The sequence below is a fragment of the Magallana gigas genome, chromosome 1, assembly GCF_963853765.1.
Source record: "Magallana gigas chromosome 1, xbMagGiga1.1, whole genome shotgun sequence".
NCBI classification, from domain to species: Eukaryota; Metazoa; Mollusca; class Bivalvia; order Ostreida; family Ostreidae; genus Magallana; species Magallana gigas.
The window spans coordinates 42,147,386-42,175,241 of record NC_088853.1 but is presented as its reverse complement, the minus strand read 5'-3'; the positions used below and the strand labels follow the sequence as shown (position 1 = coordinate 42,175,241).

General features: G+C 33.4%; 2 long non-coding RNA genes across 2 annotated transcripts; one reads left to right on the top strand and one right to left on the bottom strand.

The window, feature by feature from the left end:
- Positions 1 to 14,109: 14,109 nt before the first annotated feature.
- Positions 14,110 to 17,514, top strand: LOC117690285 (uncharacterized). The gene is made up of 3 exons (XR_004602379.2): positions 14,110 to 14,245; positions 14,785 to 14,835; positions 16,512 to 17,514. It is a non-coding gene; the product is annotated as an uncharacterized lncRNA (long non-coding RNA).
- Positions 17,515 to 17,692: 178 nt separating this feature from the next.
- On the bottom strand, positions 17,693 to 23,083 carry LOC117690286 (uncharacterized). The gene is made up of 4 exons (XR_004602381.2): positions 22,921 to 23,083; positions 22,311 to 22,527; positions 21,850 to 21,929; positions 17,693 to 19,444 (listed from the first exon to the last, which is right to left on the bottom strand). It is a non-coding gene; the product is annotated as an uncharacterized lncRNA (long non-coding RNA).
- Positions 23,084 to 27,856: the final 4,773 nt, after the last annotated feature.

The window sequence follows — 27,856 nt, the reverse complement described above, 5'->3', positions numbered from 1 at the left end:
TATTTAAGAATAAGTAACAGTATCATCACTTTTTTTTTTATGATCCATAGTGATCAGACTGAATAAAGAAATAAAAAACTAATGTAATTTAAGCTGCACACTTTTTTCGAGATCAATTGGCACTATAACTGATTTTTTTAGTTACTCATTTGTTTGAAAATTCAAGATTTCAAATATTACTCTAAAACGTTGTGGACTTTTAAAGCGAGTCCCCCCCCCAAAAAAAAAAAAAAATCGGTAATTGAAATGGTGATAATGGCGATAAATCGGGCAGGCGGATGGCAAAAGGGAACTCATGTTGTATGGATAACTCCTCCAAAAGTGTTCAAGATAAAAAGTTGTTGTTTTGCAGAGCAATTGTTCTTTACTCAGAAATTTACATTTTAATTTTTTTTTTTAAATCGATAAATAATATCGCCTTGATCTTCATCAATTTGGCAAACATATTACATAAAAATCCCCCATTCTTCTGGATAAAAAATGTTTCTCAATTCAGGAATGACAAATGGATTATGGATACTTTAAACTAAAAACAAAAACGATTTGCTGTCAAATTGACAGCTTTTCTCGTTTTTATATATTTGTATGATAGTTTTGCCACAAGTCTATCAAAGCCTTAAGATTTGATTTGGTAAATGTTAAACAAATTTATGCCAACAAATATGTTCCGAACCTAACATTCATAAAAGGTTTGTGTTTTAAGTATTTTGAGCTCTTCCGCTGACCTATTGCTAAATCGTCGTGCAGCTTCCGCTAATAATTTTAAAAGTATTGATATTAACATAATGGATGGATGAAACGTACATGTATATAAAAGTCGTGTATGTATTTAATAAAAGATTAAACAATTAGCATTGAGATCGAAAAAAGGTGTACATGCAAGTCTAAATATCGAGGTTTGGGCGAGTGGAAATCTTGTTATATATGTGCAAGACATTATAAACAATGTGTTTAAGGGGCATGGTCACGATTTTGGCCAAATTCTATCTGTCCGTTTTTATTATTTACAATACTTTAGGAATGTATTTCCAATAATCAAATGAAATTTGAGAGTCAGTCGTACAGTTATAACCTAGAAACAGGGCTTTAATTCTTTGTCATGTAAACAAGGCTCGTGCCCTGTTTTTGTTTACATAGGGTAAATATACCAGTTAAACATCTTTTCCAAGCTGATTTGTCAATCTTCTTATTCATTTTAAGCATACATAAACAGTTTGTAACGTTTAACACATTTATTTTAGGTATAAAACTGAAACTTATACTTCAACATTCAAAATATAAACAGAATTTTTGCTTTCATAGCAAAGAATTTTAAGCTCTATAACTCGCTAATAACTCAATAAATGACACTCAATTTTTGGTTGCCTAATAAAACTGCCCTACTGAAACATTGTAAGAATTAAGATCGAAAAAAAAAATTTTTTTTGACAAAAATCGTGACCACACCCCTTCAAAACTCAGACTTACTCAATAACCATCAACAACCCCTTAAACCAAAACAAGAGATGTTGTGAAACTTTGGAAACATCCACAAAGGAAATGAACGTAAACCGCACATATCCGGAATATTTCTAAGTCCAAGGGGAATAACTCTGTCGAAAATTGCTCTATCATATTGTCTAGATATTATTTAGATAAACCTGTATACTAAATTTCATTTCAAATATGTTCATCATCTGCGAAGAAAATTAACGGAAACTGTTGGTGGACAGACTGTGACCGACCGACAACAGCAAAGAAATATGCCCTCCCTTCTTCAAAGGGGGCATAATAAAGATTTCGGAATAAAAATCTCATTTTGTTTATCATTTTAAATGGATGACCACATTAATTATACACAATCACACGACAGAACACTAATAAATGTACCCCTGAAACACGACCCGTAAAGAGGTACAGGTAGCAAAGAGTGAGTGAACAACTAAATCTATAAATGAATGTATGTGTGAATGAACGACTGGCTAAATATTACATCATAATGATAAAAAAAAGTAACGTTATAACGATATAATTTTTATTTAGGTAAGGTAAACCTGTAGATTAGAAGAAAAAAGATACATTAGATTCATTTCCCATAATTCGAGCAAGGGAGTAGCACCCGCGCGTTATGATGACAAGCTGAGTTTTGCGTTTAACAACGACAACAACAGGGGGCTGTAAATGGTCTCAGAAGGAGCAGGAGTGTTTCTTCAGTGCAAAGTCTTTGAACATGCAGATGTTATGTTGTCAATGATTTGTCTATATTCATTGGAATAGAAAACCTGTTGATCTGGATTTCACTGGAATGGGAGAGTTTGTATATCCAAGTTTTCAGTGATCTAGGCATTAACAAACTTTTTTGATGGCATATAAGCAATCCGTCCGATGATATAGTTGCAAAAATGAAATATCACTTTTTAAAAAGTTTTGATGTTCGTGGCCATCTTTTGACTGTATTGATCTCCATTAAGAGAAGAGCTCTAGTATATAATTACATTACCGATCAGACCTAATCCAACAGAAATTAACCCCAACCTAACCCTTGGTTTACTTTAACGGCATGCACTAGGTTTAGTCCGTGTTTACTAGAGTGGACCCAAAGTAAACCCAGAGAGGACACAGAGAGTATCTCCCGATCAGAAGTATACCCCTGAAAGCAGAAGCTGCATGTACATGTGTATTCGGAAAATACAATTGGTAGGAATTACAGGCAGTAAGATGGTAACTAAAGATAAAAATACGGGTCTGCTTCACAATTCAGTGCGAACGGTTGACCCAAAAACGCATTCCCGAGTAAACCTCAAGCAACCCACCAGTAATCGCAAAGTAGACCCCGAGTGGACCCAACTTTTTAAAAAAATCAGACCCAGAGTAAACCACAAGTAAACCCTGAGGTAAAGTTGGGGTTCGATCTGGCGTAAAGTTGGGCCTGATCGGTACTGTGTATAAATAAATGTCCATATCAAAAAAAAGTAAAATATATGGATGGTTTCTTTACTAAATATGGCTAAACAAATTATATATTGAAAAATTGAATATATTTTGACCATCCAGCTTCTTTAATACTGTCAATGTTAGTTGCTTTTCGGAAGAAACGTTTACGGCGCACATGGAATATAGGAACAATCTCTCCTTAAAGAACTAACGCACTAGTTAAGTTGCCAGCGTTGCAAATTTTGTTAAAAAAAATGGCATGGACAATATCCGACACTGTTGTGGTGTGACCAACATATAACCAGTTGTTCTGACAGGTTGGTTCGTTTAGAATTATAACGGCTATAGAGACCTTGGGAAAGGATCATTCTTTCAGTTATCATAACAGGCGTCTGAACATGTAAGTAGATTTTAAAAGAAAGACACGAGTGATCTTTGGTAAAACATTCGGTGCTTTTAACATGTTGAGACACAAGTGCTCGAGTACAGTGTCATCCCGATCACTTAAAAAACGATATATATTACTTCATGGGATTGCACAGAAAACTTGTTAAGGCTTGCATGATAGAGGAAATCAGGGTGAATGTAAAAAATTGCCTATCCCGTTAGTATACGCGTCCTTGCTTACGGTTATTACTTTTAAAAATTCAATGAGCTGTATTTTATTTATTAAACCTCTTTTGTCCTTAATTCTGTAAATTCCCCATATTACGCGAGTTCTTTATTCTGCGATCCCGTTGTTAAATCGCAAGAATATAAAATTGCGAACGCAAAACTTATATCCCCATTTTAATACATGTAGTTTTCAACTCTCGAAAAAGAGTGCCGAGATTTTAAAATCAATTCAATGAGCTGTATTTTATTTATTAAATCTCTTTTGTCCTAAATTCTGTTAATTCCCCATATTACGCGAATACTTTATTCTGCGATCCCGTTGTCAAATAGCAAGAATATAAAATCGCGAACGCAAAACTTTTATCCCCATTTTTTATACATGTAGTTTTTAACTCTCGAAAAATAGTGGCGAGATTTAAAAATCCTCGAAAGATGACTCTCGCGATTTTTCGCGGATATTAGTTCCTCGCGTTTAATTAGGAATCTGCAGTATTCACGACGATGATACATGGTTGTATTGCACAAAAGCTTTCATTTATCAACAAATTTTTCATTCCCGGTGCACCGGTGCAGGTCCATACAAATACTGTTACAGTACAAAAACATTCCTTGCATTCTCCAGGTTATATATTCGTTCCTATTTATAAACATCGTTTATTATATACTGATTCTCGCTACTCAACACGTTTTCAAGCTGGATTTATATCGTAGCATGGATATTATCCACTGTTTTATTCAACTAAAATATAAATATGCATGGAGCGCAACTGAAGTTGCTCGCTAGATAGCGCCAACGCATCACCGAAGGTTGTGGAGAACAGAGTGTACCGAATATCCTTGGCTAGAAGAGTGCTTTTGTAAAGGTCTATCCAATTATTTTTTTCTATTACCCTGTCTCTTCACCGGAGAATGATCCCATCGCCTTTACTAAAGGGGGCGTTGTTATATATATATTTCGTAAGACGCTTGTTGTGACATTATTTAACCTTGATATATAAATAAGTTTGTATTATTCTTCATGGTCATATTTCATTATAACTGTTAGCACAAGCATTCATAACATTTCCATTTAAAACAAAAAAGGTAGAACAAACAACAACTGAGTCATTCACAGGTGTAGAAGACAGCGTTAGTCTGGTACTCGCCCCCGCCCACTGCCTTATCATTTCATTTTGGGGTCAGGTAAAAGCCAGTGCCATTTTCATAATAGCGACCTCCATGACTGGGATGAGTTAGGAATTTACCACACCGAAGAAAAAAATCGGGAATATCTTCTTATGACTATGAAAATTAATTCAGTTGTATCGAGAAATGGAATTTTTTTGAGTATGTCATAACCTTTGATTTAATTATTTCAGTTTTTTGCAATGTTTACATACCCCCTTCCTGTATGGAACCAATGATGTAACCAATGATGGGTTGACTTTCTAAATGAGTTGACAAGTTTTCCTAAGCTATAAACTAGTCTAATATAAATTGCCGAAAATTTTACATGACCCTAAAACGATGTAAAAACGAAGTGGTGGGGAGGAGAGGGGGGTGTAACCAGACTCAGACAACGAACGGTACGTTGAGTGTCTGCGTTGCACTGGGTGCAGGTTCTAGACTAGTTAGCGGGTAGGACCAGTCAACGACTTCGGCAGTTATTGGCTATATTTAATTGAAACACATAATTAAAAAAAAAATTGAGATCGAAAAAAGGTGTACATGCAAATCTAAATATCGAGGTTTGGGCGAGGGGAAATCTTGTTATATATGTGCAAGACATTATAAACAATGTGTTTAAGGGGCATGGTCACGATTTTGGCCAAATTCTATTTGTCCGTTTTTATTATTTACAATACTTTAGGAATGTATTTCCAATTATCAAATGAAATTTGAGAGTCAGTCGTACAGTTATAACCTAGAAACAGGGCTTTAATTCTTTGTCATGTAAACAAGGCTCGTGCCCTGTTTTTGTTTACATAGGGTAAATATATCAGTTAAACATCTTTTCCAAGCTGATTTGTCAATCTTCTTATTCATTTTAAGCATACATAAACAGTTTGTAACGTTTAACACATTTATTTTAGGTATAAAACTGAAACTTATACTTCAACATTCAAAATATAAACAGAATTTTTGCTTTCATAGCAAAGAATTTTAAGCTCTATAACTCGCTAATAACTCAACAAATGACACTCAATTTTTGGTTGCCTAATAAAACTGCCCTACTGAAACATTGTAAGAATTAAGATCGAAAAAAAATAATTTTTGACAAAAATCGTGACCACACCCCTTCAAAACTCAGACTTACTCAATAACCATCAACAACCCCTTAAACCAAAACAAGAGATGTTGTGAAACTTTGGAAACATCCACACAGGAAATGAACGTAAACCGCACATATCCGGAATATTTCTAAGTCCAAGGGGAATAACTCTGTCGAAAATTGCTCTATCATATTGTCTAGATATTATTTAGATAAACCTGTATACTAAATTTCATTTCAAATATGTTCATCATCTGCGAAGAAAATTAACGGAAACTGTTGGTGGACAGACTGACCGACCGACAACAGCAAAGAACTATGCCATCCCTTCTTCAAAGGGGGGCATAATAAAGATTTCGGAATAAAAATCTCATTTTGTTTATCATTTTAAATGGATGACCACATTAATTATACACAATCACACGACAGAACACTAATAAATGTACCCCTGAAACACGACCCGTAAAGAGGTACAGGTAGCAAAGAGTGAGTGAACAACTAAATCTATAAATGAATGTATGTGTGAATGAACGACTGGCTAAATATTACATCATAATGACAAAAAAAAGTAACGTTATAACGATATAATTTTTATTTAGGTTAAGTAAACCTGTAGATTAGAAGAAAAAAGATACATTAGATTCATTTCCCATAATTCGAGCAAGGGAGTAGCACCCGCGCGTTATGATGACAAGCTGAGTTTTGCGTTTAACAACGACAACAACAGGGGGCTGTAAATGGTCTCAGAAGGAGCAGGAGTGTTTCTTCAGTGCAAAGTCTTTGAACATGCAGATGTTATGTTGTCAATGATTTGTCTATATTCATTGGAATAGAAAACCTGTTGATCTGGATTTCACTGGAATGGGAGAGTTGTATATCCAAGTTTTCAGTGATCTAGGCATTAACAAACTTTTTTGATGGCATATAAGCAATCCGTCCGATGATATAGTTGCAAAAAGGAAATATCACTTTTTAAAAAGTTTTGATGTTCGTGGCCATCTTTTGACTGTATTGATCTCCATTAAGAGAAGAGCTCTAGTATATAATTACATTACCGATCAGACCTAATCCAACAGAAATCAACCCCAACCTAACCCTTGGTTTACTTTAACGGCATGCACTAGGTTTAGTCAGTGTTTACTAGAGTGGACCCAAAGTAAACCCAGAGAGGACACAGAGAGTATCTCCCGATCAGAAGTATACCCCTGAAAGCAGAAGCTGCATGTACATGTGTATTCGGAAAATACAATTGGTAGGAATTACAGGCAGTAAGATGGTAACTAAAGATAAAAATACGGGTCTGCTTCACAATTCAGTGCGAACAGTTGACCCAAAAACGCATTCCCGAGTAAACCTCAAGCAACCCACCAGTAATCGCAAAGTAGACCCCGAGTGGACCCAACTTTTTAAAAAAAAATCAGACCCAGAGTAAACCACAAGTAAACCCTGAGGTAAAGTTGGGGTTCGATCTGGCGTAAAGTTGGGCCTGATCGGTACTGTGTATAAATAAATGTCCATATCAAAAAAAGTAAAATATATGGATGGTTTCTTTACTAAATGTGGCTAAACAAATCATATATTGAAAAATTGAATATATTTTGACAATCCAGCTTCTTTAATATTGTCAATGTTAGTTGCTTTTCGGAAGAAACGTTTACGGCGCACATGGAATATAGGAACAATCTCTCCTTAAAGAACTAACGCACTAGTTAAGTTGCCAGCGTTGCAAATTTTGTTAAAAAAGATGGCATGGACAATATCCGACACTGTTGTAGTGTGACCAACATATAACCAGTTGTTCTGACAGGTTGGTTCGTTTAGAATTATAACGACTATAATGACCTTGGGAAAGGATCATTCTTTCAGTTATCTTAACAGGCGTCTGAACATGTAAGTAGATTTTAAAAGAAAGACACGTGTGATCTTTGGTAAACTATTCGGTGCTTTTCACATGTCGAGACACAAGTGCTCGAGTACAGTGTCATCCCGATCACTTAAAAAACGATATATATTACTTCATGGGATTGCACAGAAAACTTGTTAAGGCTTGCGTGATAGAGGAAATCAGGGTGAATGTAAAAAATTGCCTATCCCGTTAGTATACGCGTCCTTGCTTACGGTTATTACTTTTAAAAATTCAATGAGCTGTATTTTATTTATTAAACCTCTTTTGTCCTTAATTCTGTAAATTCCCCATATTACGCGAGTACTTTATTCTGCGATCCCGTTGTTAAATCGCAAGAATATAAAATCGCGAATGCAAAACTTTTATCCCCATTTTAATACATGTAGTTTTCAACTCTCGAAAAATAGTGCCGAGATTTTAAAATCAATTCAATGAGCTGTATTTTATTTATTAAATCTCTTTTGTCCTAAATTCTGTTAATTCCCCATATTACGCGAATACTTTATTCTGCGATCCCGTTGTCAAATAGCAAGAATATAAAATTGCGAACGCAAAACTTTTATCCCCATTTTTTATACATGTAGTTTTTAACTCTCGAAAAATAGTGGCGAGATTTAAAAATCCTCGAAAGATGTCTCTCGCGATTTTTCGCGGATATTAGTTCCTCGCGTTTAATTAGGAATCTGCAGTATTCACGACGATGATACATGGTTGTATGGCACAAAAGCTTTCATTTATTAACAAATGTTTCATTCCCGGTGCACCGGTGCAGGTCCATACAAATACTGTTACAGTACAAAAACATTCCTTGCATTCTCTAGGTTAAATATTCGTTCCTATTTATAAACATCGTTTATTATATACTGATTCTCGCTACTCAACACGTTTTCAAGTTGGATTTATATCGTAGCATGGATATTATCCACTGTTTTATTCGACTAAAATATAAATATGCATGGAGCGCAACTGAATTTGCTTGCTAGATAGCGCCACTGCATCACCGAAGGTTGTGGAGAACAGAGTGTACCGAATATCATTGGCTAGAAGAGTGCTTTTGTAAAGGTCTATCCAATTATTGTTTTCTATTACCCTGTCTCTTCACCGGAGAATGATCCCATCGCCTTAATACAGGGGGCGTTGTTATATATATATTTCGTAAGACGCTTGTTGTGACATTATTTAACCTTGATATATAAATACGTTTGTATTATTCTTCATGGTCATATTTCATTATAACTGTTAGCACAAGCATTCATAACATTTCCATTTAAAACAAAAAAGGTAGAACAAACAACAACTGAGTCATTCACAGGTGTAGAAGACAGCGTTAGTCTGGTACTCGCCCCCGCCCACTGCCTTATCATTTCATTTTGGGGTCAGGTAAAAGCCAGTGCCATTTTCATAATAGCGACCTCCATGACTGGGATAAGTTAGGAATTTACCACACCGAAGAAAAAAAATCGGGAATATCTTCTTATGACTATGAAAATTAATTCAATCAACCCATACCGAGTGTTAATAAAAATCAGTTGTATCGAGAAATGGAATTTTTTTTAGTATATCATAACATTTGATTTAATTATTTCAGTTTTTTGCAATGTTTACATACCCCGTTCCTGTATTAAATATCGATCTATAATTATCTAACCAATGATGGGTTGACTTTCTAAATGAGTTGACAAGTTTTCCTAAGCAATACACTAGTCTAGTATAAATTGCCGAAAATTTTACATAACCCTAAAACGATGTAAAAACGAAGTGGTGGGAAGGGGGTGGGGTGGGGGGGTGTAACCAGACTCAGACAACAAACGGTACGTTGAGTGTCTGCGTTGCACTGGGTGCAGGTTCTGGACTAGTTAGCGGGTAGGACCAGTCATCGACTTCGACAGTTAATGGCTGTATGAAATTGAAACACATAATTTAAAAAAAAATCCATTTATAATATATATACCCAGATGTATGTCATATAAGGAATCTGCTACAAATTAAAAAAAAATTTACAAAAAAGTTAACCAACACAACAAATATGACTGTAAACGGTATGTTAACCGTAAACCCATTATCAACTTATATGAAATGGTACATTTGTAGGCTTAAGATTATGTATTAGTTGACTGTGATCGAAAAATAAATTATTATTTTTTGACATAATATCAATATCAATATCAATATCCATATAATTCAAATACATGTGAGGGAAAAAATGGGAGATTCTACAACTTGGGATACAGGTAGAACTGTAGATGCGCATTATAGATACAATGAAGGTTGTAAGGCAGTGCTGTATTATTGGTTACGTAATTCGTAATTTACCTAATATGGTTTATACAGTAAATTCCATATGCTTGAGCCCCCATATGGAACTTACTGACCATGTATAAACCATATTAGGTCAACTCAGATCATGTAATGATTATTACATACTGACTGCCTTTGTTGTAATGATTAAAAGTAAAACAACAATTAAAATCCAGCTTTTTCAACAATATTACAGGTTTCAATTTGAGTTCGAAACCTGGCGTCATAATACTCTTAGAAGCACGTCATTATGCTCAAGGAGAGATATATTTCGTAATGAATACGTATGACCTTCACGTGACTGCTGGTGACCAATGATTTCCTTACAATTTAGCGGGAGCCAAGATATTGTTGTAAATTTGTCAGGATTGTATTTTGGCAGGTACACAATAAACTTTGTTTTCAAAATATATGCGATGACTTTCTTTTCGGGTTCATATTTAAAAACATATTAAACAATTAGCATTGAGATCGAAAAAGGTGTACATGCAAGTCTACATATTGAGGTTTTGGTGAGTGGAAATCTTGTTATATATGTGCAAGACATTATAAACAATGTGTTTAAGGGGCATGGTCACGATTTTGGTCAAATTCTATTTGTCGGTTTTTATTATTTACAATACTTTAAGATTGCATTTCCAATAATCAAATGAAATTTGAGAGTCAGTCGTACAGTTATAACCTAGAAACAGGGCTCTAATTCTTTGTCATGTAAACAAGGTTCGTGCCCTGTTTTTGTTTACATAGGGTTAATATACCAGTTAAACATCTTTTCCAAGCTGATTTGTCAATCTTCTTTATCATTTTAAGCATACATAAACAGTTTGTAACGTTTAACACATTTATTTTAAGTATAAAACTGAAACTTATACTTCAACACTCAAAATATAAACAAATTTTTTGCTTTCATAGCAAAAACTTTAAGCTCTATAACTCGCTAATAACTCAACAAATGACACTCAATTTTTGGTTGCCTAATAAAAATGCCCTACTGAAACATTGTAAGAATTAAAATCGGAAAAAATAATTTTTGACAAAAATCGTGACCATGCCCCTTCAAAACTCAGACTTACTCAATAACCATCAACAACTCCTTAAACCAAAACAAGAGATTTTGTGAAACACTTATTTCTCCTTTGGAAACATCTACAAAGAAAATGAACGTAAATCGCACATATCCGGAATATTTCTAAGTCCAAGGGGAATAACTCTGTCGAAAATTGCTCTATCATATATTGTCTAGATATTATTTAGATAAACCTGTATACTAAATTTCATTTCAAATATGTTCATCCTCTGCGAAGAAAATTAACGGAAATTGTTGGTGGACAGACTGACCGACCGACAGCAGCAAAGAAATATGCCCTCCCTTCTTCAAAGGGGGGCATAATAAAGATTTCGGAATAAAAATCGCATTTTGTTTATCATTTTAAATGGATGACCACATTAATTATACACAATCACACGACAGAACACTAATAAATGCACCCCTGAAACACGACCCGTAAAGAGGTACAGGTAGCAAAGAGTGAGTGAACAACTAAATCTATAAATGAATGAATGTGTGAATGAACGACTGGCTAAATATTACATCATATTGATAAAAAAAAGTAAGGTTATAACGATATAATTTTTATCTAGGTAAGGTAAACCTGTAGATTAGAAGAAAAAAGATACATTAGCTATCATTACAAAGCTAAATGCTGTCATTATCAAACAAAAGGGTGTGTCCCAGATTACACTTTTTTATGGGCACATGCAGTATCTGAGACATGGGTCAAATCATTACTATGATAACAGCTATAACAACTCAATAAGTCGGAAATGACATATAACTATAACATTTGTTATGGCTTTTCATACTCTCTCTCTCTCTCTCCTCTCTCCATGATCTTTCTCCATGATATCTCTCAACATCTTTGTCAGCAATATTCCTAGTGCAATGCAGCATTATATATATATATATATATATATATATATATATATATATATATATATATATATATATATATATATATATATATATATATATATATATATATATATATAGATATATATATATATATATATATATATATATAGTTCATGGAAGCAAGGCAATCAATAACATTTACATGTACACACACATACACACTCTCGTTCCTCCTCTCTCTCTCTCTGTCTCTCTCTCATACTCTCAATCGTATAATGTTATAATTTCATAACAAATGCAGACCCTTGATTCATAAACACTCTCATCGTTAATAGATAAATAAGACATAAAGTTAACAGTTTAAATGAGATACATGTATCAAAACTAAATGTACATTGTACGTGTCGAGGAAATTCTGTATGGAAATGACTGAAAGCATGATTGACACAAACTCAATATTCTAGGGAAAATATTTTTTTAACGTTTGCTAGGTACATGTACCAATATGTGTAAAAACTGACTAATATGTTTTACGGTGCGACCGTTGGGGCGAGCACAGCATGTGATCAAACAATTAATTATAATAAATTAATAAAATAAAATTAACAACGTGAAATTTGAATGCCAAAAAATAAAACATACCTATTTTTCAGTACATTTTCATTATTCATAGTTTATAAGATTTGTTATAATTTATTTATATGTAGAACAATAGTTTAATCTCAGATACAATGTTGTTAAATAATAAAGATTTTAATATATAAATATTCATTGCACTGCATCTCCTCTTTTAAAGTGATTGTGATTATGATTGATTGATTGATTTCCCCCTTTTTTTTTGCAGTAGACATTTTTTCTTAAACTTACATATAAAACTTGACTCATCATAGAGCTCCCCCCATGCTAAATTTTTTTTCATTTTTGTCAATTTATACATAGAAAATCGACTTACCATGGATTTGCCCCTCCACTTAAAAAAAAATAATTAATGTTTAATTTTATTTTTAATTTACGCTTAAAAATATTTGCTTATCATGTTAAAAGAACATGGTGTTGTCCCCCCCCCCCCCCCCCCCCCCCGCATGTAATAAATGGAAGTGAAAATAAAGAAACCATTGAACTGCTAAAGAGCTAAAGGATTAGAATTTTCATGATTTATATTTCTTTTTGCTTGCAAAGATTTTTTGGATGAGGCTGCCATCCACCCACCCACCCCCTTTAAAAAAAGGCGCTGCTACGTATAACGTTACGTTTCAGGAAATTACCGTAATTATAGTGAATAAAATATTTGTGAGCATTCATCCAAATTAGTGCAATTTACAACTGTTTCCTGTATCTGAAGAAATGTCCTTATTCGTCAGCTGTTCTTTATCTTAGCCTTTGCAAGATTTTAAGAGGATTTTGGTCATTTCAGCAGATTTACAATAACTTCAATTAGAGTGATTTCCCCTTATCAGTGCTTATTGTGACGTCAAAGCTGACGTTGGTTAAGTGTCGTCTTACTCTTTAAAACTCCCCTGAGAAATAAAAGTATGCGAAGTATACTGTTTTATTTACTTTAAAAACATGATGTTCTTAAAATTACACATCTTATAAGCTTTTCAAAGGTTTTACTTTGATTCTCGGGAGAACGTGATGTTGGAACGTGAGGTTGGAAACCATTGGTACTTTGAATTGTGGGTCAAAATTTACTGACTCCGAAAAAATATGAATGCGACTACTCGCAGCTATCGACCTACCCTTTACGCGCATGCGCGGAGTACGAAACCTTCCGATGATCACTCGGAATACGTCATCATACTCTACTTCTCCAATATGAAAGTAAACACGACAGCTCCGCTTCGGCGTGTTGTTTTTGTGTTGGTAAGCTATAAGAAAGGTAGTATGTAAAGTATGTGTATATCAACAAATAAATAGTGTATCAATAGTTATCTTTGAGTATATTTACGTTAAATTATGGACGGAATATGCTAATTTGGAAGATATGATCAAATTACATATATATATCAATACATATAATATGTACATAGGTATATACTCCATCTGAACAATAACACACACAATGAATCAAACGATTTCATTCATCATTCTTCTCATAAATGCTTTTAACAGTTTTACTCATAGTAAGATTTTATCTTATGTTTATCTCAATATGCAGTTGGTATCATGCACTCCTGTAATAAAATTTTGATATTACACTGTGTGTTTATACCCAACGTGACTAAATAAATATAGGTTTAAGTCCTCTCTTACAACTATATTCATTTTTTAACTTTTTTTTCAGTTTGCAAACCAAATCAGTGCTGGAATGATGAATGGGGATGCCCCAAGTGTTGATTCAGTGCAGCCTGTAAGTTACTATGTAATGAGGTGTTATATGTGTATACTGTAAATGTTGTTATTTACGTTGTGGTTATATACCCGGTACATACATTTTCTATGGTCAAACAATGCGCGTGGGTATCAAAAATGCTAAAGTTTAGTATTTTAACCATAATGGAGGGGTTATTTTACATGTACCACATAACAAGAGTAATATTTTCCAGTGTCTTTGTTATGATAACACAATTTTGTAATGGATGGCTGCTATGGCACAATACAATTAATCAATGATTAATTTAGTAACCGTGCAATTGCTGAAAATTATAATAAAATATAGTTATAAGGAATAATTTTTTGCGATAAAATCTATCAGGAAGCCCTTTGGGTTTTATTTGATTACCTAAGACCTTATTTGATCACCTCATAATACGGTGGAGGGGGTGTAACCCTATAGATGATTCCTTAATTTAAATACCGGTAATTTAATCACAAGTCATTAATTAATTTTCAATCACTAATAGAGGTGCATGATGTCACTAAATGATGATACTGTATTTTCTCAAATAGAGATTTAACATCCAATCTGTTCCGTTAAGTAATTTGCTGCATCCTGAATTGGTAAGTACGTGTACTTGGCTTATTTATATGTAAATTTGAATTTCTAAAACTTATTAAGGTGGTATGGGACATCTGTCGATATTAATGAGGAATATTAAAGTAGATTATAATTTAAATGATTTCACCAGTTTAGAATTTTCAAATTTCACAATATTAACCCATAAATAGCTTTTAAAAATATTTGGATAGGTAAAAATTGTATAACTTCCAGTGGGATTCGAACTCATGACCTATAAATCATAGTCAACCCACTGCGCTACGCTGTTAGGTGAAAATAGATGAAAAGAAACTACTTTTATAAGTACACTTAAGGAATGAATTCAATATTTATTTGTTTAATACAATATAAAAAGGTTTGGGGCAGTTTATGCTTTATAAACTGCGAAGCTGTTTCAAACCATTTTATATTGTATAAAACAAATAAATATTGAATTCCTTGCTTAAAATTAAATTTTTTTTACTCTTGTCATTTGACCCTTAAAGTAAAGTAAAATTGTACAAAATTTAAACGTAACGTCAGGTGTATTGATCGTTTTTGACATTAGTCTTACTTTGACGTAGGCAACATTCTTTATATGATATAAAATAATTTTTTAGCCAATCAGAAAGTGCGCTACAACCAGAATTAAATTATTTCATTTGATTGTTTATTTCCATAAACAATACGTCACAACATGGACATGTCCCATACCACCTTAAAGGGATATCAGTTTAATTTAAATTACCTCCCTATTAAATATTAATAATTAAACTACTAATAACTTGATACTGGTATTTGAAACAGAGATATTTTATTATTTATATTAAAATACATGTATCTCTGTTTCAAGGACCAGTATCAAGTAATTAGTAATTTAAAAAAAACTCAATAACTTCCTGAGATAAAGAAAAAATTGTCCAAATGCATACCCACGGTATTCATGGTATTCTTGTGAATGTTTTTTCCTTTATTAACTACTGATGAAAAATGTGTTAGAGAATCATGTTAGACTTTGCACTTAATTTATTTTAAACATAATTCAAAACACAGCAAGGTAATAGATAAAACTAGATGTTGTATCTTGCCAAAATACCTCCTGCTAATTTGTATGGAAATTATTGGTTAACAGAGTCTCGAGCCCCATATGAAATTTACTGACCATGCACATATAAACCATGTAACTAATACATGTAATACAGTTATTTGCATATGCACATGTATACATTTGATGATGGATTAATGTCTAACAAATCAAAGACATGGGATACTCAAAAGGAATTTGTCAAAAATGTCAAATACTTTACCAAAGATTCACCACATCAAAAAACCAAAGCCATCCTTATATAACTTTTAAACTTAATTTTTTTATTATGATATTTGAATTGAATTCAATGAAAAAATAAACATGAATAATTGAAGTATCAAAAAATATTTGGATATTTACTTTAGACCTAAATGATTTAAATTAAAAAAAAAACCCACAAAAGGAATTAAATTAATTTATGTGCATTCTTAGATATTGTGTATCCTATGAATTTAATTACTATTTACTTTGACTAAACATTAATCCCTGGATAGGTAGTGTATTGGCAGTCCATGACATGGGTTCAATTCCCATCACTACCAATAAGATGAATTTGTACTAATTGTAATTATTTAACAGCATACTAACTTTGTCTTTATCCATGATTTACAGACCAAAGACCAGGTTAATGATTTATTTGGTAGCATTCTCAACAATGAGGCACAATTGCTTGTGGTGGATCAGTTTGAAATGGAAATCAACAGACAAAATGACTATCTCATACAATAAGGTTTATATAGACAGCCAATTATTGGGGATAGGAATTGTTTATTTAGGGCTATAAGTAATGCTCTTTTTGGAAATCAGGATCACCACCTTGAATTAAGACTCTCAGCAGTAAATGAAATTGAACAAAATTTGGATCATTTTTGTATGTATTTTCACAATGACAACAATAATTTACCAATGAATGAGTTTGAAATACATAGGGAACTAAATCAATTAAGACAATTAGGCACTTTTGCAGGTCAAGAAAGTAGTTTAGCTCTGTCTTGGCTTTTCAACATAAACATTCTGGTAACTGTTGGTGGTGATGTTGAAAATCCAAATGTAGTGACTCTTGAACATAATTTTCGTAATTCCGAATCTTAAATTCATTTAGTATGGACAAGAGGAAGGGGAGGGCATTATGAAACTGTATCTGAAAATCCAATTATAAAGAAAAGTAGTAAACAAGACCTTCAAAATTCAACTTTCACCAAGAGTAAATGCATTTGGAAAGAAAATAGTTGTACCAGACAATCTGACTTAAACAACATACTAAATTCAAAGACCAGACAAACTGACAGTTACATAAAGGAGCACCATTCCTATGGGAAACGAGAAGAGTCTGACATAAAGCCTGCAAATAAAAGAAATTGTGTTTTTGCCTGGTAATAAAAATTCATACACTGAAGATCCTTGAGTTCAAGTTTATAGATAACCATGTGCTCAGACGGACTTGTGGTCACCTCCAGACTTTGTTGTTATCTCCTTTGTGGGCGGCAAGGTATGGAAGGTGGACCAAAACTTGATCGAAACTACCCTTTGCTCAGATGGACTATTTTAACTGATCCACTGAATAGTGATAACCATTGTTTGTTATGTTATTACAGTTATAATGTTTGTTTTGTAATTATATTCTCCAAAGTTAGTTTTTATTTGTTATTAATTTTTACTAACTCTCTGTTTTTGTTTATATTGTTAATTATTTAACAAAGAACTAGTAATTAGAATATTGATAACTTTATCTTAATATTTTTTATAACAAATTCACAATTTCAGAATCTAGTAACATTGACTTAACCCTGGTATGTTAAATTTGAATCAAAGTACTGAAGTACTGACGGGAGTTGATTTTATCGATTATCATTTATTTTAAAATCAACTTATTTTGCATGGCAATTAGTTTCTAGTCTGTATTTGAATTGCGCACTTTAATATAATATGAATTTTTAGACTTTTCAAACAAGAATTTCGAGAAACTTCATATGAATCATGTTGTGTAATATTTAAAGATAGATTTCAAAGTATGTCTTAGTAATCAAAACAATTTTAAAAATTGTATGGATCCAAGCACTATTGATATCGAACTCTAGTCTCGTTTAACAAGACGCATGGCTGTTTCCGTTAATCTCCGAAAAGCAAGAGAGCCTCTCTGCTTGTCGGAGATTTACAGAGACAGCCGAGCATTTGGTTAAACGAGACTATATTAAACTCTGGCGTAGGAATACATGAGACTACAAAAATATCTAAATTGTTCGTATTATATAAAATCTTACTATTTTCAAAGTATTTATAGATAAGTTTTCTTGAAAAACAATGCTTCAGCATACATTACATCGAAATTTTTCTATTATTTTCAAGAACTAAGTTTTGTCAGCGGTGATGATTTGTGCTTAGGTCCAAACACTGTTTCACTTTCAGTTTGCCAGAGTAACTGCATAGGAGAGTTGATTAAAATCAACTCCCAAAAATCAAATAACCTATTTGATATTTTTTAAGTTAAATGTTATGGTTACCAGAATCACTTGTAGAATTTTGTTACCTAATTTGTATTTTTTTCTTTTTTACAGGCCATATATTGTTGTTTATGTTTCAGATTTTTTCATTAGAATGATTTCATATATGGGCCGAAACCTTCCTGGTGGTACTGTGTATTACTGTTAAATTTAATTTATACATTTGGCGAAGGTAAACCCTTTTTTTCCCCAAAAATTAATTAATCTACTGGTATAAGGTATCATTCAGAAATATAATTATCAACATTAATATTCCTTTTTAAACACCAGGAAGGTATCAGGAGAATCAAATTGAGTAATTAAGTTGCATTTGCTAATCTCTTCCTGACTGATGAGGCCCAGGGAGGTAAGCAAATGCATGACAAATATATTTACATTATGTGTAATCACGGGTATACTCTTTTACTAAATTACTATTAAGGACAGAGAAACATTTCACAGGATCTTCGTTTATTTTCTCTTTATGGTCAAACTTTTTATTATATACAGGCATATTAATTTTTAGCTCACTGAGACGAAGTCAGGGGGAGCTTATGCTATATCCTCGGCGTCGGCGTCCGGACCTGGTTAAAGTTTTTGTTGCAGGTCCTGTATCTAAGCTATTACTTGTCCTATCTTCACCAAACTTGCATGGATGATGCATCTGGACCTACTTATGGACTTGAAAGACTTGGATGCTGAATCTGGGTCCTAAATTTCAGATGCTGGAGGAGGTTAAGGTTGTTGGATCAGGTTAAAGTTTTTGTTGCAGGTGCCCTTTGATAGCAATATCTAAGTTACTGCAGGTCCGTACTTCACCAAACTTGCATGGATGGTGTGTCTTATGATACTGATGCACCAGACAGGCTTGAATGCCGAATCTGAGCCATAGGTTTCGGATGCTGGATGAGGTTTAGTTTTTTTGGAACAGGTCACATGTTGTATGGATGATAGCTTGCATAGTTGATTTAACTATATTATAAATGAAACACAGAGGTTGCTTCAGATGCAGAGCCTGATCTCCATTATCAAGAATGCTTAAGAAATCTCCAACCTCACTCAAACCTGCTCGATAAATAGATGTGTTTTCTGATAAATGATATAACATGATTCCTTTGATATAGTATTGTATGGTATGAAACAATATTGTTTAATATGATACAATATAATACCATATGTAATATTATAAAAAGTTATATAATACGATATAATATTGTATCAATTTTTTTATATTTTATGTTATGATATTGTATCATGATAACGTTATGTATAGTATTGTATATTATGAAACAATATTGTATAATATTATATTGTATTATTATTTTATCACATGATACTAATACATAAGATATTGCAAAATATAATATTGTATCCTATGATACAATATTGTATATTCTATAATATTGTATCATACAATATTGTATAATACAATATTGTATAATATGATATCAGTTTCTGTAATATAGAATTATATCACATGAAATTGTATAATATGATACTGTAATATTATATAATATTGTATCATACGATATTGTATATGATTATATTGGTTTATAATATGATATATTATCACATCACATAAAATTCTATTGTATGATATTGTAAAATATATTATTGTATCATATGATACAATATGTATAATATATATAGATTATTACATGGCAATTTTTCGCATCCTATATTAGCCCGAGGTCGCTGTATATTAGCCCGAGAGCGTCAGGCTCGAGGGCTGATAAACTGCGACCGAGGGCTAATATAGGATGCAATATAAAAATTGCCATGTTATGATTTTTATATCATATACTTATAGAAAATATTAAAGACACAGTAAAAAACATCATGTGATGAATGATTATTGTTAACAAATCGCTCCGTGTCTATATATTCCATCTTTGAAAAACTTCCATGAAATTTTTGCGCCAGCTGTTTGTATACTAGGTTGACGTCGACGTAACTTTTTGACGTCATACTCGGAGATCGGAGTTGAACGACACACATCGAACTCTACGTCATAATAGCCGATGATTAACGGAAAGGGGTGTGATATAACATCCGAATATTGCCATAGAGGGGCGTGATATAAATCTTATATCACACCCCTGGGGTTTATATCACACCCCTAGGCGAATTTCTTACTTATATCGCACAGGGCGAAAAAGGGTATATTTTCTATAAGTATACGATATAATATTGTATTATTACTTTTTAGGTTAGTTACTGACTCACTACGGAAATATATTGGGTTGATCAATCTCATAGCTTGCGAGGCGAAGCGGAGCCGTCTATGAGATTGATCAACCCAATATATTTTCGTAGTGAGTCAGCAAATAACCTAATAAGTGTTTTGTTTTCCCGAGGACTATCAAGCGACATATTCATTCACAAATCTAGCGGTGATCTACGCAAAGCCATGTACAAGATGCCTTACATCTCGTCCAGTTAAACTCATTTAAACTCTTAAAAATTATCAATACCACCTTTCAAATACACTTAAAAAATCTTCGCTTCACCCATATTACTTACAATGTTTTGTTGCTATTCAATTTTAAACCTCTGCAGAGATTTGAGCAAATTTCGACGCTGCCATTTTGCTCTGCTCCAGACATAACAATGTGACGTCAATATTCAAAGGGCAACGACTCTAATTTAAAAATAATTCCAAAGGGCAACTACTCTAAATATTTTAAGGACTTACTGAACACGATTTCTGTGTTAAATAATATGATATATCGAGATGAGTAGGCGAGGCGGCGGCCAATGACGGCCATATTGCCTAATATAAATCCTCAAAGAACCTACAAAGTGATATATGAGGCAATCACTTGCTATGTTTAATCCAATGAAAGTGTGACATTTCAGTCCGAGGGAAAACAATATATAATATTTTACTTTATCACATAATATTATATCATTTGATATAATACAATGTTGTATCAAATTATATTGTATCGTATGATACAATATCATATGTATCAAAAATGATACAGTATTATACAATATCATACTATATTATACAATATATTATCATATGTTTCAATGTTATGATGTATTATGTAACATGATATTGTAATATAATACTATATTGTTTTATATATTATGACATTGTATTATGTGATCAAATACAATAAAATATAACAAAACACAATGTCATATCATACGTTACAATATCATATCTCATCATTGTTTATTATGGTATTTTATTGTATTATATATGTTGTAAATATGATAGGATGCAATATTTAATTTTATATTATTGTATTGATAACATATGAACATATGATTATCATACAATTTTTTAACCGATGATATACGATTTTTGTGTTAAAACAGAATCCATGAATATCCAAGATCATAAAGTATGATTTTCATTTAATATGATAAAGGTGGTCTCATAAAGGTGAAGTCTTATAAAGCTGATAAGACGCGAATAAGGGAGCATCTTTTGGATGAACCCCAATGGTAAACCATACCTTGGATGTGCAAGTTCATCCATTAATCTCCATGCTTTTGGAAAGGAAAAATTGGAGATAGCTCCCTTAAAGTGTGGAACCTGTACAATATTACATGTACATCATTATAGTTTTACATACAATCACATATCATAGCTTATACAATGATTATTTTTGTATATTTATAACATATTTGAGGAAATATAAAATATTCTCATGAATGACCAATAGTGATGAATTTTTAAGATTTTAAACATAAAGTGATGAATTTTTTAGATTTTAAAAATTATGTTTGTGAAGCAATATTTTTATTTTGGCAAAAGTTTTTGTAACATATCAATAGCTATTATATAGAAGTGAAAAAACTTATTTAAGCTACCAAATATATTAACTGTCTACAGACAAAAGTTAAGGATACAAAATGTTAAAATAAAGTATGATAAAATAAAATCACTGTCTGCTTTGAAAAATATCACTTGTACCTTATTTTTAATCCGGATTCATTACCGAGGAATGTTGGAAAAGGACAACTTGGGCTTCCAGGTCATCAACAGGTCCAGATGACAATGACTATCCATATATGGTACAGTTGGAGGTATGTGCGTGAACTTGCAGTCCATCCTAGCACATTCCGCAGTGTTAAGATAGTCATAACACACACCCTTGACCTTCAACTCTGTGTTTACTGGGGATGCCATGCTATGAAATCCAAAAATAAAAATTTAATAGAACCTATTGTTACTCATCTAAAGGAATAAATGTACATGTAGTATGTAACATTAATGCAATCAATAATGTTCAAATGTCTTGCTCATTATATCAAAGAATATTAATCTGTAAACTGTGTGGGTGGGTGGGTGTGTGTGGTGGGGGGGGGGGGGGTGGGGGATGGGTGGGATGTGATGTCTATGTGAGTGTGTAAAATGGAGGGGGGGGGGTCTAAGCGGTGACGATGTCCTTGCATGATATATTCTCATTTATCTAAGTAAACATTATGAACTTTATAAAATTGTATGCAGAATAAAGCATTTAAAGCATAAGAGTTTGCGAATAATTTGTTTGAAAATAAATATGATTAATAAATTTACTTACGTTTGCTGAAATAAAAGAATTTTGCAGACAGGTTTAAGTAAAATGAAAGTGTAAGTGCGCATGCGCAGAAATCTACAGAAAGATTCCGAGTGATCATCGGAAGGTTTCGTATTCCGCGCATGCGCTTAAAGGGTAGGTCGATAGCTGCGAGTAGTCGCATTCAAAAAATATATCGGATCAATGTGTAAACGTTTGTGACGTCACACGATTATTTTTAATTGAAAGTGTACTGAGGTGAACTTTAGAGGTAACATTGACTGTATGTCGCTTACATCGTTATTGTTTTGTCTTGCTGATTCTCGTGAGAGTGTGAAGTGATAAAAATTGCCATGATTACAGGGAACTACTGGGACGATTAAAACGATGCATTACTGGTCCGATTTACTGACGCCAAAAAAATCCGTTGAATGAATGTGCAACTAGTCCGAATTTTCTATTCACACACGCCTTGCCGGTAGAGCTCGCTTCGCGCCGGCGCTGCGCGCCGGCGAGCTGCGCTCGCTATAATACCTCTGCATACACATTTCATAATAAAGTATGTCTTTCAAGTCACATTTCACAACGACCATTATTTATTAAATTAACATTTCGGTAACACATGCAGTGAGATTATTGCATTGCGGGTTTTTAAAAAGGTATTTATCTAGTTTAACATTGTAAGTGAGTATGTTCTTACCGATACATGACTACCCCCTCGTACGTTTCAGACTGTTGACAAAATCGAAAACTGCTGTTCAGACGGTTTCATGCTGAACAATATTTAACGAGATAAGGCTAATCACCCCAAACTTCGAATTCACATTAATAAATAATTGTTCTGCAACTTTAAATAATTTAAAACGCTTGCTGATAGAATAAACATAAACTTTTACTTACTTTTTCGATCTTAACTCCTCTCTCGATTTGCAAGAGTCTCGAACTAGTCTCGTTAAAATCCCGTGAATGACGTGTTTAGGCGTTCTCGGTTTTTTTAAGCTTTTCGTTAATATAAAAATCAGAAAGGCTCCGATTGTGTTAATAAGGCTGTATAGTTAGTGTATAGTTTCGTCAAATACTGTTAAAAAATATCCAATGCTTATTAAAGGTAGTTACATATATGTCGTTTGAAATAAAAATTTTATTAGAAAGAAGAGTTTCAATTAAGTTACAAAAGTTATAAACTTTTTGCAAATTATACAGTTCAAATAAAACGTATCTAAAATTATTAAATATCAATTTTAAGTGTAGAACGTACACTAGATGTCACGCAGAAATCTGATCGGTCTGTTAGCAGTGGAATAACGCTTTCGGAGAAAAAAGAAAGAATAAAACAGTTTGATAGAGAACTAAACGTCGAAGAAGGCGAATCTATATTGGAGACCAATTTTTGCGGTATACAGGTCTTAGAAACTGCATGTTTAACTATTAACTTGCCAGATTCCTGCTACAGACAGGTAAGTCAAACAGGCAGGGTTTCTTTGTGTAATAAAATATTTACTCATATAGGAAAAGAAGCTTATGTCCATGATACGATTTTTTTCATTCTCTGAATATACTAAAACTTTGAAAATGATTTTCTCTGATAGATATTGTTAGCATCAACAACTTTGCTTCTATAATGAATTACACAATTTTATTCGTTTTTAAGTTATTTGAAATAGAGTTTACGAGTGCCTTGGCCCCTAGTTAAAGGGGCCAGCCCCCTTTTTTTTATTTCTTTGAAAATGTCTTAAGAATACTAACATTTTTTGTTCTCACACCAATCTAAAATTGTTGTACATTTTTTGAGATACAAATGATTGAATATTTTAGGGGCCAGCCCTCTGGATTCTTAATGGGGACAACCATTGGTCTTTTGATTAAAGGAATCGATTAGAATTATAAATGCAAACATTTTCTCTTCTACATTGCCTAACAAAATATGTTTCCTTCTCTAGATATATTGCGTCAAAGTTTAAGTACTTTGGCCCCTAAAATCCCTAATTAATTAATAAATGGGCGTGGCAATGATTTTTTTCTGATAGATATTGCTACGATCAACAACTTTGCTTCTATAATGCATAACAAAATCATTATCATGTTCAAGTTATTCGTAATAGAGTTTACGAGTGTCTTGGTCCCTAAATAAAGGGGCCAGTCCCTTTTTCTTGATTTTATTGGATAGAACGTTTGATTCTCTACCACTTTTGTTCCAAAATATCAACTGATACGAAGATACAGATCAAAACGTATGCAAATTTTGAATGAAAATTCGTACACAATTTTCGTGCCTAAGCGACCTGCAAGAAATGTCGCCACAACATAATAGTGCACAACTTCAAACTATAGACTACCTATCCTGAAAATTTCGTATTCATATCTCTGATAGCTTCTGAGATCAGCTCTGCACAAAATAGGTTGTAAAAAATAGAAAATCGGCCCTAACTCGGTACCGGAAGCGACGATTTTGAAATTTCAAAAAAAGTATAAAACTATGACCTTTGGCAATCATCTGTGAAAAAAATGGTCAAATCCAGCCAAATAGTTTCTGAGAAATCGCGTGCACAAAATTTGTGGAAAAAAATAATAAGAAACAGTACGAAAACAATAAGGAAACGGAAGACCTTAAAACTGATTGAAGTTTGGCGGAATAGTACAACTTCTATTAAAGTCGCAGAGCATTTAGAAATTTGAAAACAAAGCGATTGTAAGTTCAGTTAGAGTCTACTTAGGCATTTTCATGGGAAACTCTATCGCAGAATCAGATTCAAAAGCATAATGATATCCTCCGACATTATAGAGAAAAGCAATTTTAACTTCGAAGTTCTTTTTACGGAATAAAACGGACAGAGAAGCCCAAGGAGTTAAATTTGAGCGTGATCCGTGAATGGACTAAACATGAAAGGACTGTGATATTGCGTTTGCGATTTTGATCGAGGCTTGTAATAAAGTCAGAAATAAATTTTAACTATCATCTCCTTTGACAAATTGCGATTGTAATTTTCAAAAACGCCTCGTTACGATGGCGATCCATAAACATTATTCTGTTTACAGGCCTAACGTATCCAACATGAATCATTCATTCCCCGCAATTAATGTTACATTTTTAAAGAAAATAAATGAATAAAACTTAATGTAACAAAATACAGTTACGTTTATTTTGTTGTATGCCTAAATTATGTTTTCATTAGGAAATTTCATAGGTGTGTTTCAGCACAAGTCGGTTTGTTTGAGCACATAGAAAAAGTAGTGACCTAGATTATTCATGCGCTACTTTGACCTTTTGACCCCTAATGATGTTATGCAAGAATAACAGCGGATTGCATAAATAGTGTTATATAAGGGGAAACATTTGCAAGTGTAAATATTCGTTTATGAATATGCATAGGTAAATTACGTTAACGGTTATTCATTTTTAAATTATGGCTTGTACATATGTACCTCGTTCATATTTATTAATAAATGTCCATATGTATAAAAAAGGCAGACTGGGATGGCTTTAGACACCATCTTGCTCAGTATAAAGACCATGTTCTCATGAATGAACCTTTATACACAAATTCTGATTTTATGGAATGAGGTCAAACAAAAACTCTAAGAGGGTGTATCAACCTTTGTACCATCAATAAGGACCAGAGGAAAAACCAAGCTACCCTTATTTGATATTCATATCAAGCATTTAATAAGAAAACGCGATAAACTCTTTTATAGACAGATAAGAACAAAAACATTAGAGGATAAACAGCGTTATAAAAACATCAAACATCTTGTACAGCGGCAAATAAGACTATCGTATGACAGGTATGTGAACAACATTTTAGGTATACTGGAGGACCAGGCCTCTGACTCGGAAACAGGCCCAAAACAAACCAATGCCCCTAAAAACTCTTTACCTTCTTAAAGCATGCTAAGAGGGTCTCCTGTGGCGTGTCACCGCTCAAGGAGGGCGGAACCCTCAAATCAACACCAGTAGAGAAGGCCAACATTTTAAACCGCCAATTTCAGTCGGTTTTTAGCCCTAAATCTCCTCTATCCCTCTCCCAGCTATGTGACATGAAGGTGAGTGACCATAACAGTACCCCTTTCCCAGCTAATTATGCAAGTACCCCCATTACTGATGAATCCTCTCCATCAAGAATCCTGATGCCTGACGTACAGATGTGTACAAAGGGTATAGAGAAAATATGAAAAAATCTGAAAACAGACAAAGCAGCTGGCCCTGACCAAATCTCTCTTATCTTACTGAAGGTAATGCACAATGAGGTTAGCCCAATAATTCAAATCCTATTTCATCTCTCATAGGACTCAGGTGTACTAGACAGAGAGTGGTGTACAGCAAGTAAGTCCTTTATTTAAGAAGGGGGACAGATCAAAACCGGCCAACTACCGACCAATATCCCTTACCTGTATACTGTGCAAAATTATGGAGCATATCATCGCCTACAACTTAGTAAGGTACTTTACACAGAACAACATCTTGTATGATCTCCAACATGGTTTTAGGGAGCGACGCAATTGTGAAACCCAGCTGGTGATGCTGGTAGATGAACTTGCTCGGAACATCCAAAATGGTAAACAAACCGACCTGATCCTGCTAGACTTCAGCAAAGCTTTTGATAAGGTCTCACACAATAAATTAGTTTTTAAACTACATCAGTTTGGTGTTCGAGGTGAAAACCTAGCATGGATAAAGGGGTTCCTCAATAATCGTTCCCAGAGGGTAGTTGTATACAGCGAGTTCTCTACATCCATCCCTGTTACATCTGGGGTCCCCCAAGGTTCAGTCCTTGGTCCCATTCTTTTCCTTGCATATATAAATGACTTACCAGAGCAAGTGAAATCACAAATCAGACTCTTCGCTGATGACACTGTCATCTTTATTACTTTAGATGGCAAGGGACGTCAGTCAGTGCTCCAAGAGGACCCAAGAAAACTTGAGCACTGGGAGATTCTGTGGGACATGGAATTCAACCCAAGT